This window comes from Herpailurus yagouaroundi, unplaced genomic scaffold (assembly GCF_014898765.1).
Source record: "Herpailurus yagouaroundi ecotype Mexico unplaced genomic scaffold, PumYag 188, whole genome shotgun sequence".
NCBI classification, from domain to species: Eukaryota; Metazoa; Chordata; class Mammalia; order Carnivora; family Felidae; genus Herpailurus; species Herpailurus yagouaroundi.
In genome coordinates this window covers 22,820,065-22,838,715 of record NW_024412419.1, presented here as the reverse complement: position 1 = coordinate 22,838,715, position 18,651 = coordinate 22,820,065, and the positions used below count along the sequence as shown (strand labels likewise).

General features: G+C 39.5%; 1 protein-coding gene across 5 annotated transcripts in view; it reads right to left on the bottom strand.

Moving 5' to 3' along the window:
* Positions 1-18,651, bottom strand: part of BABAM2 (BRISC and BRCA1 A complex member 2) — a 405,089-nt gene that overhangs the window by 240,696 nt on the left and 145,742 nt on the right. The window lies entirely within an intron of this gene.

Below are 18,651 nucleotides of genomic sequence, written 5' to 3'. Positions count from 1 at the left end.
AATTTTGAAGGGGACTCTTGTTACGGCAGGACCTCATGAGCAGATTTCCTAGGACACCAAGAACTGGCTGCCAGCTGTGGCAACTGTGGGTGAGAAGCAAGAACAGTACAACAGGATCATGAATGGGAAGACTCTCAATATGAAGGCATCGTTTTTTTTTTCTTTTAATACATGGCATAAAAGAAGCATGGATGGAATGTCTGAGTGAGAAGTGTGAGGGGGATGGCAGGCTCACACCTCAGCCTTGTAGACCAGGCGACACACTTGCTTTGTAGATCTTAATGTGGGGCAGCTTTACGTTATGCTGCCCTATTGAGTTAAACTTCCTTGAATCATTATGTTATTGTCTAATAACGAAACATTTGACAGTGTGCTAATGAGGCGAATAAACTAACTTGAACTTTTAGCTATGTGCTATCAAGTACAAATTTTTTACTGCAATTATGGATTGCCTGGGTGTCCTAGCATAAAAACCTCAAGCCTCAGTCATGTTACTTCTCAGTATATGGGTTTGTGACAATTTGCTAAAATGGATCAGCTATTAACTCAGTCATCAGAGTATTGTAATCATTCGGAAGAATGACTCAAATACAGAAAAGAAGACCCTCTTGTTGATTTCCAGTTTTTTTTCAACATCAGTTATAGCAACTAGAGAAGACTGAATCATTCTAAAATTATTATGAAAACTTGCTTAATTTTATTCAGGGTGGAAAACAGATCTGGCCTTAACAGGGCTCATATGTCCTGCTCTTCATTGACGTAGTTATTTACCGGTGCTAATAAAGTTTCCTGGACAGGCTACAATATATTTCAAAAGAAACAAGATTGTATTACTCCACCAATCTACAAGGCAGCATGGATGTGATCACAGGATATGCAGGGCTGAAGTAGGTTCCACTCACTGCCAAGTGACTTGCTGAAGTCACTTTTTAGAAACGGGTGGAGGTAGAATGTGTTGACAAGACTACTATGCATTCCCACCAAGAAGTTCCTCTCAAAAAAAGAAGTATTTTCATAATTCCATTATACCAGAAGCTAGAAAGAACTATGTTGGGCACTGCATGTGTAAGAATAAAGTTCCATCCCTTTCCCCAAAGCAAAGGACCTGCTCTACACCTAACTTCCACGGCAATCTGTTGTGGTGGAAAGCGCATGTGCTTTTGAGAGAGACAAACCTCTACTGAAGCCTGTGTGCTGCTGTACATAGTCAAGATAATCCTGCAGGACACATTTAACTTCTCTCAACTCATTTAGGAAGGAAGGAAGGAAGGGAGGGAGGGAGGGAGGGAGGGAGGAAGGAAGGAAGGAAGGAAGGAAGGAAGGAAGAAGAAGAAGAAGAAGAAGAAGAAGAAGAAGGGAAGGAAGGAAGGAAGGAAGGAAGGAAGGAAGGAAGGAAGGAAGGAAGGAAGGAAGGAAGGAAGAAGAAAGAAGGAAGGAAGGAAGGAAGGAAGGAAGGAAGGAAGGAAGGAAGGAAGGAAGGAAAAAATGGAGATAACATGCCTTCCTGTAGGAGTCAAGATTTTTCCAATGATAAATGACAAAAACCCAAATCATAGTCACTTAAGCTAAAAAGATTATTTCTTGGGAAACTATGAGAGAAGCTCAGACTCCAAAAGACAGCTTATAGTAGGAGTTAAAGCCAAGACACCTCCTCAAAACTCAAGAACTGAAACCAAAACCTGACCATTGACAACATTCTTTCTAAGTCTTCATCTCTCACCTTTACCTCTTTTTCCGTGTTGGCTTTCCTCACTCCCACTGTGTAGAGCTGTGCTGTCCAACATGGTAGCCATTAACCAAATATGGCTATAGAGCACTTCAAATAGGAAAAGTCTAAACTGAGAGGTGGTACAGAGTAAAATACACACCAGATATCAAAGACTTAGTATAAAAAATATCTCTGGTACAAAAAAATATGCATCTGTATAAGATCTCATTAATTTTTATTACATATTGAAACATTTTGAATACAATAAGTTAGATAAAACATCATTAAAACTAATTTCACCTGTTTCTTCTTAGCTTTTAAAATGTAGCTACTAGAAATTACATGTGGCTCACATTTGTGGCTTGCATTATATTTCTCCTGGGCAGTGCTGATCTAGAGCTTTTCCACATGGGGAGGAACATGGCTGCCTACAGTTCTGGACTCAATTCATCCCAGCCTACAAACATCACAGCACAGAAAAAGTTCTCCTCTTCCTACTTCAATTTTCAAATGTTCTAGGGAAGACTCTGACTGAGCCAGAATGGATGATTTATCTACCCCTTGGACTAATCCCTTCCAGGCAGCAGAGGAACTATAATGTACAGCCCACCAGAATCACAGGGATGGCACGGGGAAAAGAAGAACATGGAATACTATTACAAGAAGGGGAAGAGACATGCTAGGCAGATAACAACAGATCTCCACTATGCCACCTTGTATGGAAGCAGGGAGGATTAAATATAAACATATGTAGCACTGCCCTCTCTACCAATGGCAAGATTCTGACCAAAATCCCTCTCTGAAGGCTGACTGTAACATTAAACCACATACTCTCTGAATAAATAGGTGGCTGTGAGTCATAACACAGAATGGCAGACATAGAAAATTAAGAGGATAAGCACTCTGGATTTCTACACTTGAGTATTCATTAAATGTACCTAAATCGACCATACTTTTTCTAAACCCTAGAAGCTGGCAGCTTATGAGTAGGATTGATTTTAAAGAGCAATTTGCAACAATCTCAGGTTTACTCTACATTGCTATGAGCTTATAATACTTTTTAGTACAAGTATCTTGACTGATAATGCAGAAGTTTTATGAAGAATATTTATATTATGCTGTGAATGCACTCGGAAATCCAACAGGCTATAAAGTATATAGCAGCAGCTCTCAAACATTTTGGTCTCAGGACCCTTTTTTCTCATGTATTGAGAACTCCAAACAGCTCTTGTTTATGTAGGTTATCTATTTTGATACTTCATGTATCAGAAATTAAAACTGAGATTAAAAAAAAAAAGCAGCTTTCTTGTGGTTTTATCATATGTTTTCCTCTAGAAATTTTGAGTTTTAGGTTTTACATTTAAGTTGATCCATTTGGAGCCAAATTTTGTATCATTCAAAGGTATGGACTGAAGTTCCTTTTTGGTATAGATGTTCAATTGTTCTAGCACCATTTGTTGCAAAGACCATTCTTTTTCTTCTGAATTATCTTTCCACATTTGTCAAAAATCAGTTGTCTATGCAGGTGTAAGTCTATTTCTGGATACTCTATTCTGTTACATTGATATATACTGATCTATGTGTCTTTTTAAAACCATTATCACCTGTCTTAATTACTGCAGTTTCATCATAAGTCTTGAAATCAGGCACTGTAAGTCTTCTAATTTTGTTCTTCTCTTTCAAAATTGTTTTGGCTATTCTAGGCCCTTGGTATTTCAAAATAAATTTTAGAATCAGATTTTATTAATCTCTACTGGAAAAAAAAAAAAGCTGGCTGAGTTTTGACCTGCTAGGATTGGGTCAGATACATATATCCATTTGGGAAGAAACTGATGCCTTACAATATTGAGACTTCTAACAAATAAACATGGTATACCTATCAGTTTAGGTCTCCTTTAGTGTCCCTCAGCAAGGTTTTGTAGTTTTTAGCATACAGGTCTTTCATATCTTTTATTAGATTTATCCCTAAGTATTGCCTATTTTTGATGCTATTATAAATGATATTTTTAAAATTTCAATTTCAAATTATTTGTTGTTAGCATATAAAAATACAGCTGTTTTTAATTATTAACCTTGTATCCTGCAACATTAAAAACACTCACTTATAAATTCCAAAAGGTTTTCTGTAGATTCATTGGGCTTTTCTACATAAATCATTATACCATCTGTGAATAAAAACAGTTTTGCTTCTTTCTTTCTGCTCTGAGTGCCTTTTATTCCTTTTTCTTGCCTTACTGCACTGGCCAGAACCTCCAGTATTGAATAGAATTGATGAGAGTAAACATCTATTTTTTTTTTAATGTTTATTTATTTTCGACAGAGAGAGACAGAGCATGAGCAGGGGAGAGGCAGACAGAGAGACACAGAATCTGAAGCAGGCTCCAGGCTCTGAGCTGTCAGCACAGAGCCCAACACAGGGCTCAAACTCACAGAGTGTGAGATCACGACCTGACCCGAAGTCGGACACTCAACCAACTGAGCCACCCAGGCACCCCGAGAGTAAACAGCTATTAACCGTAGAGATAAAGCCTGGTCTTCATCATTAAGTATGATATTAGCCACAGGATTTTCACAGATGCATGTCATCAGGTTGAGGAAGTTCCTTTCCAGTTCTAGTTTGCTGAGAGTTTTTATCAAGTGTCAAATGTTTTCTCTGTGTCTATTAAGATGATCATATGATCTTTCTTTTTAATTTGTTAATTTGGTGAATCATATTGATTTTTAATATTCAGTCACCTTGCATCCCTAAGATAAACCCACTTCATCATGAAGTATCATCCCTTTTATATAATATTGTACTGAATTTGTTAAGACTTCATTTTGAATTTTACATGTATACTCATGAGAGAGACTCATCTGTAGCATTCTTAGAATTGTCTGGGTTTTGTGTAAGGTAATGCTGTCCTCATAGAATCAGTCAGAAAAGTATTCCCTCTTTTTTGATTTTCCAAAGAATGTATGTAGGATTTGTGTATTATTTCTTCCTTAAAGGATTGGTAAAACTTACCAATGAAGTCATCTGTGCCAGGAGTTTTCTTTCTGGGAAAGTATTTAACTATGAGGAATAGAAGACTATTCAAGCTATCTGTTTCTTCTTGAACACACTAAGGTAAAAAGTGAGAAATTTCTAAAATATGAGAACACACAAGCAAACATGTGATTGGCTATCAGTGTGACGATAACATACTAACACACCGTGTAGCCTCTGGAAAATTCCCCCATTCACTTCTAAGGTAAATAAATTCTTAACTTGATTTTGCAAATAGTCTTTACTTTATGGACACTCTGAAAGGGTCTTGGACATACTGGAGTGCCAGGACCAAACTCTGTGAAGCGCTGGTCTATGGAACAGAGATTAAGAATACCATCACTAGCAGTATTCCAGGACCTTATTATGCTAATGTGTATGAAGTACCCACATACTGAACAGACATTCAAGCTATTGTAGACTACTTTTAGAGTTAGCACAAAGCTTGAAAATCCTAAATCATCCTTTCATCCTGTTTCAAGAGAGCTAAAACCTTTTATGAGCAACCCTAGAACAGACAATGACACCAACCTCATTTCTGGGTATCACCCCTTCCAACAATATGGTCTGAATGTAAAAACAAAGCTATAGCAAGTGGATTCAAGAAAGGAAATGGCGGGGGTCGGGGGTCATGGAGCACCAGGGTGGCTCAGTCGGTTAAGTGTCCGACTCTTGATCTCGGCTCAAGTCATGATCTTATGGTTTGTGAGTTTGAGTCCCACATCAGGATCTGTGCTGACAGCACGGAGCCTGCTTAGAATTCTCTCTCTTTCTCTCTCTCTGCCCCTACCCCACTCCTGCTCTCTCACTCTCTCTCTCTCAAAATAAATAAACCTAAAAAAATTTTTTAAAAGAAAGGAAGTGGGTCCAGAAAAAACAGGAGAAAGAGGATGGAAATGATTGTGACATTATTTTATCATGACACTAGATCAAAATATACCTATGTTGCTAAAATATGTTTAAAATATTTTTAAAAGGAAAAATCCCTCTCTTCTGGGTCTATATTAAATGTCATTCTAATCAAGGGCTGCAGGTTATTTCTCCTACTCCAAATCCTAGGAATGCATTTATAGTAAGAAAAAGGGCAAGGGAACACTGGGTAACAGTGAATACAAAACCCAGCTCAGCAAAAGGAACAAAACTGAAAAACCCCAAAGATACTTAAAAGTCTACTGTATTCCAGGATAGGGGAAGCAACAGCACCCAGGGGCCACAGAAAACAGAGAGTAGGCTATAACATGGCTTTTCAAACTATCTACAGTGAAAGAGCAGTTACTGTTTCTTTGGTTTTGTTTTTCCTAATCCTTCATAGATTTATGATTTCATACAAAACATTAAAAATGAGTTATTAGAGGGTCACCTGGGTGGCTTGTTGGTCTAGCATCCAACTCTTGATTTCAGCTCAGGTCATGATTTCATGGTTGTGAGATCAAGCCCCATGTCAGACCCACACTGGGGGGTGAAGCATGCTTAGGATTCTCTCTCTCTCTCTCAAAGTAATAAATAAGCATTTAAAAAACTTTTTTCTATTTCTAATAACTCATTGTTTGAAGATGCTTTTTAGTTTTATTTATTTATTTATTTATGTATTGAGAGAGAGAGAGAGAGAGAGAGAGAGAGAGAGAGAGAGAGAGAGAGCGCATGAGTGGGGAAGGGGCAGAGAGAGGGAGACAGAGAATCCCAAGCAGGCTCTGTGTTGACAGCACAGAGCCCAACATCAAAATGCAAACCAATATTTTCATCAATACAAGACAAGAGGCATAGGATTATTCTGTCAAACTGCTTTAAATGTTTCTGAAGACTCTCAATTCTGAACTTACCATTAACTGAAGAGATACACTTCGGGTAGCACTGACTAAAAGAAGGTTCTGACTGCCCCCTTTCCTCTCCCTCATTTTCCCAGGTTGATCACTGAGCTAGATGAGCAAGCACATTAGCTACACGTGTGAAAACTTCAGCCAGTCTGAAACATGGGTCACCTAGAGCTTTAATATTCGGTTTCACATCCTTTGAACCCAATCAGGCCCTTTTCCCTTCTTCTTCCCTCCAGTCATTTTATATATTGTTTCCTGGCAGATTTCTTTTCCTAAATACAAACGCAATCATAGCGCTACTAAAAACAATAAACTTCTCAGCTGAATATATAAGGCTCTACCTGTATCACTGTATCTTTAAAACGCCTTCACTTACTTATCTCCTACTACTTCGTACACACGGTCTATGATTTAGACAAACTGCACTGTTCTATTGTTCTCCAAATGTGCTACTATTGCTAGCCAAAATCATGCTCATTCTTTGTCTCTGGCTCCTATCGATACTAACACTCTTCCAGGGCCCATCCCAAATGTTACCTCCTTTATAAAGATCTTTCCTAACCAGATGTAATCTCTCACCAACCCGCTAAAGAACCTGGTGCTTCTCTTGTGGTACCGGACTTATTATGAACTGCATTACTGTTGTCTGTGTAGTCATCTTATGCTCCTAACCGGATTTTACTTTTATTCTGAAGTATAAGTTTGCTAATTGATGCAAACGGTTTAACGAGAACAGAGGGCAGTGATAAACTGACCTCTGTCAGGTGCCAAGTGGTGCCTTTATGATGTGGGTGGAGAAAATGTCATCATAGAGAAAAGAAGCTCCACATTAAGAAACGGTCACCTATAATGATCACATCCTATAATCCCTGGGCTACTTGGTTCCAACCTCTACCTCCCCACTTTGTGGTCAAAGGTGGCAATACCTCCCCAGATGCAGGCAAATTCAAAAAGACAACATGATGGAATTAGTCTATAGTTTGCCTTTAAAAACAAACTAAGATTGGTAAAACAAGGAGGTTGGGTTGTTTACAAATTCGGTGTATACTAACTAATGGTGAAGGGTTCTAATGGAAAACTGACCTGATCAATCCTATCTGAAGTTTTGTGCTTATTTCTGGGCACCACAGTTTAAGAGAGATGCTGGCAATCTGGAACATTTCTTGAAGAAAAGCATGAGGATAGAGAAGGATTTAAAACTTATAATAGATATTTAAAGTGTAAAGGATAAAGAATGCATAACCTATAAAGAAGAGAATCTCTAGTTGAAAATACAGGTGTTTCTGTTACAATGTGACATATGCATTCCTTAAAAAAAAAAACTGAATTCTAGTAAATTACATATTAAGAATAAGAGGTTTATGAGAAAAATATGGTAAGGCCTGTATAACTCTGTAACCAGAGCATTAGCAAAATGACCAAAGTAACTCCAGTTAAAAATATTAACGTACTTAAACTGCCATGCCATATTCCTAATAAATAAGGAATTATTACAGTAAATATAAGACTTCTGAAAACACAGAGATAGCTTAATGAAAGGTGCTACAAGGAGGTTGGATGGCTGAGTTATTGGGAAGAGTCGGGTGCAGGGGTGAGGGGACAGCATCACAAGTTACAGGGGAGAAGCAGGCTGGGGACAAAGTAATGACACCAAATAGGGATAGCTCTGGCTCATTGTCTTGAGTTTGTTTCTTTTCACAAAGATCAGGGGAAATCATGCAATAAATATTTAAATACAAGTCGTATGGCAAAACTGAGCCAAATGGAAGGATATGGAGTGAATGAATGGACATTTTGTGCAACACAATGTCCCTCCACAGCTTGCTACGTTCATCGGTATTAGTATACTTTGGATTCAGCTGATGTTATTTAATGGTCAAAAATTAACGTGATAGGAAAACTCAACTATAAACCATGGTAACTTTTGTATGATACTGACATGTGTCCACTACCAATCATGCACGAATTGTTTCATGTTATTGAAGCATGCTGTTTCAAAGAGCAGACTGTACTTGAAGGACTATCACCATATACGGGGACAGCGTAGCAAAGCAGGTCAGCTAACCGTCATTTGAGACACATCTATATTCTAAAATTCTCACTTAGAAAATGAAAACACAAGCATGCCATAAAAAATAAGAGCAAAATAAAATGAAAGAACACCCCAAAAAAAGGAAGTTCACAGAAACTACCTGTGATTGTTCTTCATTTTTAGTAGGAAAATATATTGCTGTCAGAATTACCATACATTATATCTGGAAATCTAGGGCAAGTGTAAATTTGGGCTTTGAATTCTAGACGGGGGAAGTCAGGACAGAAGAAACAAGAAGCAACAAATACAGTTTATCTTACTTTCAACAGAATACTTACTTTCTTCCTGGTCCACAATAAATTCGATACTTTGAAATACAAATTAAATGACTAAATAAAATCAAAACCATTTCTATTCCTTGTCTACTGCAAGCTCAGACATATATTAAGTACCATCATATTCATTATCTCATTAATAATATTGGAGGGAGAGCCTGACCACATTTTAGCAGGGAGACTAAGACTCAGAAGAGAATTTAGTAAAGTACATGTTACTAACAGATTATTTAAAAATAAAAGAGTAGATGGAATAAAGGAAGGATGAGAACAAGGAAGGAAAGGAAACAAGGAGGAAGGAAGAGGAGGGAGTCTTCAACCACACTGAAGATTCTGGTAATATAAACTGAGAGATCATGGTATTAAAAACCACTCAACCTCACTGAACCAAATCCCTTTACTTATCTTTCTGTGATGTCCCCAGGGTTTTGTGAAGAAATATTCCCCTCCATAGTCTAGAAAAGGGATTGGCAAACAACTGCCGACAGGCCAAATCCAGCCCAGTGCCTGTTGTTGAAAATAAAGTTTTATTGGAACCCAGCCACACTCATTCATTCACATATTGTCTGTAGCTGCTTTCATGCTGTGACAGCAGAACTGAGTAGTTGTGAAAGAGACCATATGGCCTGCAAGCCTAAAATTTTACTATCTTGCCCTTTAGAGAAGACGTTTGGGGCCCCTGATTTAGAGTGTATTTTTCTCTAAGCCCCGCTTCTCTCTCTAGAGGAGGGAGGTGGAACAAGGACAATGAACTAAAAGCAGCCATGGGTCCCCTACTTCATGAAGGAAGAAAGGGAAGTTCCCTGAAGAGTAAGTTTTCAGATCTTCTCACTACCTTCTTTGCGATTAAGTCTCAAATGCTAAATTTGGCTCAAATTTAGCAATGATAAATCAGACTCATTACAAGAATAAACAGCACCCTGCTTTTATGGTACTTTCTTCCAGGTACACACTCCCACTTTTATAAAAGTATGCCCTCTCCTATTTGACTAGACAGAAACTGTTTCCTTTGAGATAAGATGAGGGTTCCCTATGAATTCTTTATGGCCTTTCAAGCACCAGACAACTGTTTTGCCTTAAAACCAGATTTCACAAGAATGAGTTAAAGCAATCTTTATTTCTAAAAGCGTGACTTTACTGGATCCAAGAAATTCCCTAAACTAAAAGGTCTCAAATTCTGAGGCATCATTTAATCTGTGGTTTAGAGAAAAATCTTTGTGAGGTCATCCTTTGAATTTATAGTCATTTATCAGGATCAGAAACCTTTTTAATGTTTGCTATCTTATGCTTGCAGAGAAATGACTATAGTCAATATATATCACCCTAACAAGCTTGCTGGATTTCAAATAAAGAGAATATTTTGGGGAAATTATCAGTTTCCTTCCCAGAAAATACGTAAAACTAAATAAACTTTCACACAATTCCAAATAACAAAGGACAGTGCAAGAATTCATCAAAAAAAAAAAAAAAATCCCAGAGAAATTCATTGGTCTAACTCTTCTTATGGGTGCACAGAATGTAAAATCCTCCCCTGTTTCTAAGGGAAGGTGAGAAGAATGAGAAATTTCAAAACTGCAAATTTACTAAAACCCAATCTTTGATAAGTCACAAAATGTGACTGTCACACACACTTTTTTGACATGCATGCCATTACCTATTTTCCCTGACTATATGAAAGAACGAGAGTACCACTTAAAATTGGTTTCCCCAGCCATATTCCCTTGAAACTTTCCAGAGAGAACACCAGTAAGATTATCATATTCAAGTCTGTCATGAATTAAAGCGGTTGCCTGAAAAGCCTTCTCCATGACTGTTTTGGCTAGTATGCTATCATTTCAGTTGTTTCTTCTTGACAATTTCACTTGGTCTTTTCAGTTTTTCAAGTTTCCATCCCATCTCCCAAACTCATTTTGCCAAATACCCACTGGGTATATTTCCTACTCACCTGCACTCTCATGACCACCAACAATCTGGTCTCTCCCTGACCATTATCCTGCAGTGTTCTCTATTCTCACCCTCCCTATGGCTCCAGGCAAAGCAAATGTTTTTTTCTTGGGTCTAATCTTGTTCATTCAATGGCATTTGAGCATTCCCTTCTTCATTTAACATTTTTAAATCTTTGGCTTACACAACTCTGGGCTTCTACCTAGATGACAACTCTCTTCCATTGGGCCCTCCAAGTTCAGGCCTTGGCTTCCCCATAGTTGTATGTTACACTTCCTCATTTTGGTTTCATGATCCTCTTCTCTACTTTGATCACTTAGCTCCTCTCTAGTCCCAGCTGTCAATAATGAAGACTAGATATTCTGTCAACAGCTCCAAATAAACACTTAACAGTCTTGGGCAAGTAAATGAAACTTCTTAGGGCCTCACTTTATTCTTATGTCAATTAAGTAAATTCCCTAGGAAAAGATTAGAGGAGGGGTTTCAGAGCTGTGAGGGGGAATATAAGCAAAGTGACAGTACTGTGAATTCTCACAACACTGGCAGGACAAGGAGGGGAGCCTCCCATCTCAGATTAATAGCACAGTTGGGGAATAGTATAAAATAGCACTGCACGCATGGCTAGGCTCTGGAAGCAGGATCCAAGAAACCATTATTTGTTTCAAGGGAAGATTAAAGGAGACTACCCTAGCAGTAATATTGCAGAGAAATTGGACAAGGGAGGGAATGAAGCCAAAGAAATAAAATAGGAAGCCATTACCATGATAATCCAGGGGTAAAGAGATTAGGACTACCTGCTTAATGACGTCTGAAATCATTCTTCAAGCATTCAAGATCTTTCCAAGGCATCTTTCCAGTTTTCTCTCTCATGCTCTGCAAGAAATTTCTCTTCCAGCCTAGATTATTATTCCCTGCTCCCTAAATCAAGTGTGCCCACTGTCCCACCAAGAATGACTTGATCAACGACATCTTTCTTAGCTGTCTCTCTTCCCTTTCCAGTCTTTAAAAGCTATGCCTCTTTCAGGGTCTAGTTTATGCCTAAACTTGGTCACAAAGGTTTCTCTAACAATTCCAACCTGTAACAATCTGTACATCTTTAAAGGCCTACTGTACATGTAGCATGCAAATTAGTGCTTATTTTTTTATTTTATTTTTTAGTGCTTAATTTTTTTAATTAATGTTTTTAACTATATTTTACCAACTATAGTATAAGATATTTGGGAACCAAAATTATCTTTTTTTTCTTTTTTTTTTTTTTTTTTTTTTTTTTTTTTTTTTGGCTTGTCTAATCCTCTACAGATTCCAGTATCACTTTAAATCAAAATCACTTTAAGTCAAAATCAATACTTCAGGGTTCTGCACAGTAGTATTGCACTGAAGACCAAACAAGCCAAGTCAATATGGTCTGGGTCAGGGTCCGGGTCAGGGTCAGGGTTACAGGATGGAGAGACAGATAGAAGGATGGATAGATAGATAGATAGATAGATAGAGTGAAGCCACACCCATTCTGTACACTCTGCTTCAGTTGTTATAAGCAGCTGAGGACACTAGGGAGGAGGGTAGAGGGGTTCTGGAGCTACCCCAGTTCCAGGTCTTCCTTCTGTCACCTGCTGGGTCCCACTAAGATCCCCCTAACGTCACTCTACGGTATAAGTCAAGGAAAGAGAAAAAGGGCCTGGATCCCATCTCTTCCTCCTCATTAACTTCTCAGACTCTACCTGATCCAACATCATTCCCATTTCCAAGTCGGTCTGACCTCCTGAGTTAAAACAAAATGATTCATGTGTTAACACAATTAAACTCTCCCCAGTGGCAGGGAGTTTCAGCATCCCTGCAGGTCAGATCCCCAACCACCTTAACTCCACATCACAAAGAACAAAAGGCTGTCGTGGGCTCCCCCATGTCTCACCTCTTTTCCACTGTCACTTCCATTTAAGCCCTTTCTGACTACCTTTTCTCTTCTTCATGGTGTCCCCGGAGTCCCTGTGCACTGCATCTCCCACCTTCATCTTATCCAGGGACACCCATGTCACTCTCCTCCTTTGTCCTGCCCATTTTAGGGCTTCACAGAGCACATCAACATCTCACCTCTGAAAACCACTCTGGATAGATTTACCTTGGAACACAGACCACTGCAGCTCTCACTTTAGCGTCCTTCCTCAGTCTCATTTATTCTTTCTACCGCAAGACAGATGTAAGGAGGCCTAGCTTCCCATTCTGACAGCTAAAGTGAAAATAATCTAGCAATACAAAGTGTTTCTTGCTGCAGTGTGGTGTGCTGGAAAGACCACTGGCTTTAGAGCCAAGGAACCTGCATCCAAATCCCAGTTCCACAAATTGCTACCTGGATCACTTATATAATGTTGCCTCCAGAGTCCTTATCTATTTAAAAACATGAAGGGAAAAAGTTACCTTGCAGAGTTGGTGAGAATATTAAATGAGATCATATATATAAAGTACCTAGTCCGGTTCTTACAAACAGTATTTATTCAATACCAATTGGTTCCCTCTCCTCACTCCCACCATTCTAAGCTTATCACTGCCAGCCCATTAATAAATGAGGCTGGAGGCACCAAGGAGGGCCGGAGTCATGCCATCACTGTGCCAATAAATCCATTTACGTCTGAGTCTATTAAGCCAAAATAGAAATCCATAGCTCTTACTTAGAGCAGTAGCTCTTAACCCTGGGTGCACATCGGGATTACCTGGGGAACTTTTAAAATATAATATTTGGGCTTCACCTCCAAAAATTCCAGTTTCATTGGCCTGAGGAGGGCCAGCAATCAGTGCAGCCCAGCAGGAGAACCACAGACTAAAACTAACTGGCATCATCTGGAGATAAATGGAATCCAAGGACCCTTGGAACTTCATGCCCACTTCTATGTTCTCCCAGACAAGACCATGCTGAACAGATGCAATCTCCCCAAATTTACTTTGGTTCCGTAGGCTCCTAAAATAATCTCAGGGTACCAAGCCGCTTCATATGGATCTCTGTCATGTAATATGATATCAATCAAAGTGGAAAAGTATCCAATAAATATGCAATAGAATTTTGGTGTACCACATATCCCAAAGGAAAACACAATACACACCTCAGGAGATAATTTTAAAATGTACTTTCTATGCCCTAGAATACCCAAAAGTCTAGGTCTAAACTGCTTTCTCTATGAAATTATACATTAGTTATATTTTAGTTAGTGGCTCCAGTCACAAATTCACCAGCCTCATGAACAGGGTGCGTGTGTGATGGTTAAATCTATGTGTCAACTTGACAGGGCTAAGTAGTGCCCAGATAGCTCCTGAAACACGATCTCTGGGTGTTTCTTTGAGGGCATTTCGGGAAGAGATTAGCATCTGAACCAGGAGACTCCGTCAAGAAGATCCACGCTCACCAACGAGGGAGGGCATCGTCCACTCCTTGAGGGCCCCAACAGAACACAAAGGTTGAGGATGAATTCTCTCTCTCTCTCTCTCTGTCTCCATCTCTGTCTCTGTCTCCTCCCCTCTCCTCCTGCTCTCCTCCTTTCTGCTTCTTCCTTTCCTCCCTTGAGCCAGAAAGTCCATTTTCTCCTGCCCTTGACATGAGAACTCCTGGCTCGCTCGCCTTCACACTCCATGATTTACACCAGGGCCTCCTCTCCTCCCCTGGTTCTCTAGCTTGCAGACGGCACACTGTGGACTTCTTGGCCTCCGTGACCTTGTAAACCAATTCTTGTAATAAATATCCTCTCATAAGTGTTCTGTTTTTTCTGTTTCTCTGGAGAACACTGACATATACAAAATGGTTCCCTAGTTCAGAATCGGTGTCTGTACATCTGAAGGCGAAACGTGGTGCCAATCCATCTACTGCTCTCATAGTCCGGCAACGGATGACCACCCTATGCCCTGGGGCGTGGTGCCTTATCTGCCTGAGATTTTCTCCAGAACACCCTTCCACAGCCTACCTGGCTATATCAGACTGCCATGGCCAACACACAAAGTATTCTGTTTGGCCAGCAGTGTTTAAAAAAAATATTTATCCGTTGCCGTCACTTAAAAAGCAGCCATTTTTTCCAGATAAAAACCCCTGAGAATCTAGGCTCCTTTTCATAACATCTGTATATCTGGCAGCAGGAGGCCCACACTTTCACAGGCAACAACTCTGTAGCTGAGTAGCAGCTGCTGCTCTACATGAAGCACACACGTGCCGGCTCTCTACGGCTCTCACCATTTCTTACTGTGTTATATACATCCAGCCAGATTCATGCCTCCTCAGTACCTGCCTGGCCCTGAGAGCACCTGCAGTTGCTAACCTACATGTGATAAGAGAAAAGGATGGCTAAGCAGGTGAACCCGCCAGTCAATGTCAGGCTGAGGAGGCAGCTCCTTCCCACACAAGTAGTCTTGGACTCTCCCCCATGTTAATGACCTTCTTACACCATGTAGGATTTCAGTCTGGATATCTGCCTGAGACTCTCTACCTGTCCTGGGCCCTGGAAGCTGTCTGGATATCCTGACCTTAATTCCTGCTGTCTGCCTCTGTTTGGCAGAGTGACCTGTGTTCCACTCCCCTGCGCTGACTGTGCCCTGGCTCATCAGCCATGGTGGCTTCTGAAGGGTAAGAAGGTTGAGCACCTCATCTCCCAACACACACGGCCCAATGCAGCTTTTTCACCTTCAACTCATTTCCATACAGCGTTATGATTCAGACACCACAGTGGGACTAAACTACTGTAGCAAGCAATCCTTCAGACTGTGTCAAGTTAAATGATGCTGAGAAGATTACTGTAGAAACCAGAAGTCCAAGTACTTCAGTCGCAGTAAGTTGGTTATGGTACTACCTCTGGGCTGGGCTGGGGCTCAATGGAACCTAGTGTAGAGACACTCCAGTAACCGCTTACACAACTGCCATAAAATGAATTTTTAGTGTATGTTTTTTCTCAAAGAACAGGTCACGAGGCTGAATCCTAGTCATTAGAAGTTGCTGCTCTTGATTTCCTTTAGGATGTGGTGAAAACTGACTTGTGTATGTTCTTGTCTTTATTCTTGGGTCTGAGAATTATTAAACCTGAGTATATGAGGCTGGAAGGCAGTTTTTCTTTTTCAGGGAAGCCATACTCCATAGTGAGATAACACAACCTTCTCTGGTTTAGTAACTAGAGTGACTCTTACACTTTTGTCATTTCAGTAATCTGCCCTTTATTCTGGGACCACAATTTCTCAACATAAACACACCAGTTGAGAAGTTCAAGGGTGCATACCTGGCCCAAGTGGGACGGACACGGGAAAGCTGATCTATGTCTATCTGTAGATTATCCTGCTATGTGGACTACAGAAACAGGGGATTTGTACTACATCTCCCATTTCATTTCTGGTAGTTTGTGCTGGATTTCCACCACCCACAAATAAAGAATCCTAATTAATACAGAAGTATTTTTTTTTCCTGAGTTTTTATGTAAGTGATTTATCTGACCCATTGACTTACCTCATCCAAGAATAAAATTTAGACATTGAAGTCAGGACTCATTCTCACAATAAATTCACTCTAGTCCACGTAAGAACCATATATGCCGAAAGTATATTAAGTAAAATCATATCATCGAATATTTAATGGATTTTTCATTCTCACATGAAAAAATTCTTTTCATGGGTAAAAGAAGTACGCTTGGAAATATAAACTTATTACGTGGATGATGGCTTCATCATGGTACAAAGAAATTTCACTGTAGCAAATCAGTATGTCGTCAAACTCCATGTTATTTCAATTTTTAAAATTCTACTTCACTTTTCATTTCTTTGGGATGGTGAGGCAAAACTACATTGATGCTGAACAGTATCCTCATCCTAAGAATCTGAAGACTTTATTTTGGGACTAAGACTATCAGATAGCAGCCTGGTAATCAGATTAGGAACATCCAAATGCTAATAATATGTAAATCAGTTCCTAACACAAACTCAGTTTTTAGAGTAGTACAGCCAAATGTCCCAAGGTTATGATACAAAAACTTTAGGAACTTAGATTTTAAAACCTTCAGTGGGCATTCTGGATTACTTCTGCTAGGCAGGTATTTTTTTCCTGGTTGTTTTGTGTTATACAAGAAAGTTTTTTCTTTCTTTCTTTCTTTCTTTTTTTTTTCTTTCTTTCCTTCCTTCCCTCCTTTTCTTCCTTCCTTCCTTCCTTCTTTCCTTCCTTTTTCTGTCCTTGTGGCTTTATTCTTTTTGAATGGATTAAAGATCCAGAAAGACATCGGTGCTGCAATGTAGGCATTTCATCTATGGTAGAAATGTCATTTCATAGTACCTTGGGGGTGTGGGGGGTTGGGGGGAAGCTTTCCGGTTTTGCCAAATAGCTTCCACCTTTTTCCTATCTGACTGGCAAGGAAAGTAAGGACATAATAATACAAAGTTAGGACTCTTGGAGTAGAAAGTATGGAAATTTGATTTTGAAAAGAAAAAAATTAGATTATAATACAAGATATATTTTTTGCCTTGACCCTCAAGAACATGAGCAGGGGCAACATTAGATTCAAATAAACAAGACAACCCATCCAACTGATAAGGCCCCACAAATCAAAACAGATACTGTCACTATAAATAATGGATTGACATGATTCTAGAAATAAAGTTCTCTCATATACTATTGAATTTGGCTTTAAATGAGCTGAAATAGAGTTTTAACTGGAATCCACGCAGGTCGATGAGTCTGTGATCGAAGTTTCCAAGGAGACTGTTTGCTACTCGAATAGAGCATAGTAATTGCTAAAACCAAATTAATTATGCTTGGTAATCACAGATATAATATGCATATTTTCCACAACAGGAGTGTGGAGAAACTGATATAAATTGCTGACTTCCATTCTTACTTGGACTTCATAACCCTTAGACACAGAGTGGAAAACTAGTCAATGAGAAATTAAAAACAAAAGTTTAATGAAGCACAAAACTCCCATGTTTTACTTAGGGTGAAAGAAAATTTCCCCACCTTGAGTGAAAGGTATTTTTTTTAATGTTTCATTTATTTTTGAGAGAGAGAGAGACAGAGTACAAGCAGGGAGGTGGGGGCAGACAGAGAGGGAGACACAGAATCCAAAGCTGGTTCCAGGCTCTGAGCTGTCAGCACAGAGCCCTATGCAGGGCTGAAACTCGTGAATCATGAAATCATGACCCGAGCCCAAGTCAGACCCTCAACTGACTGAGCCATCCAGGCGCCCCAAGTAGAATGTATTTTAAAAAGCGTTCCCTTGGGGCACCTGGGTGGCTCAGTCGGTTAAGCATCTGACTTCAGCTCAGGTCACAATCTCACAGTTCATGAGTTCGAGTCCCGTGTAGGGCTATGTGCTGACAGCTCAGAGCCAGGAACTTGCTTTGGGTTCTGTGTTTCCCTCTCTCCTGCCTGCCCACCCTGCCCCCACCCCCTGCTCATAGTCTGTCTCTCTCTCAAAAATAAAAAATAAAAAGTGTTCTGTAATCTTTTCTATGGTCTATAGCTTATATTCCACCAAACCATACTTCCAATCAAGATTAGTATCTAGTATTATTTATGGCTACAATATACCAGGAAACTTGTACAAGGTTTCTTTCTCTCTAAATGATTGCAAATACCATTAACTCTCTGCACAACATCAAATTAGGAAGGCAGACATTTCTCTTCCATTAGACTAAAGCTATACAACTACACGTTGAAATACAGGGCTGAGGGCAGCTAGCTATATCTTAAATCCCAACCCAGATCCTCATTTGTGATGAACCTAGGCCTTGTGTTACGACTTTCTGTTCAAACCTGCTCCCTGGTCCATTTGGTTTCTTTCATG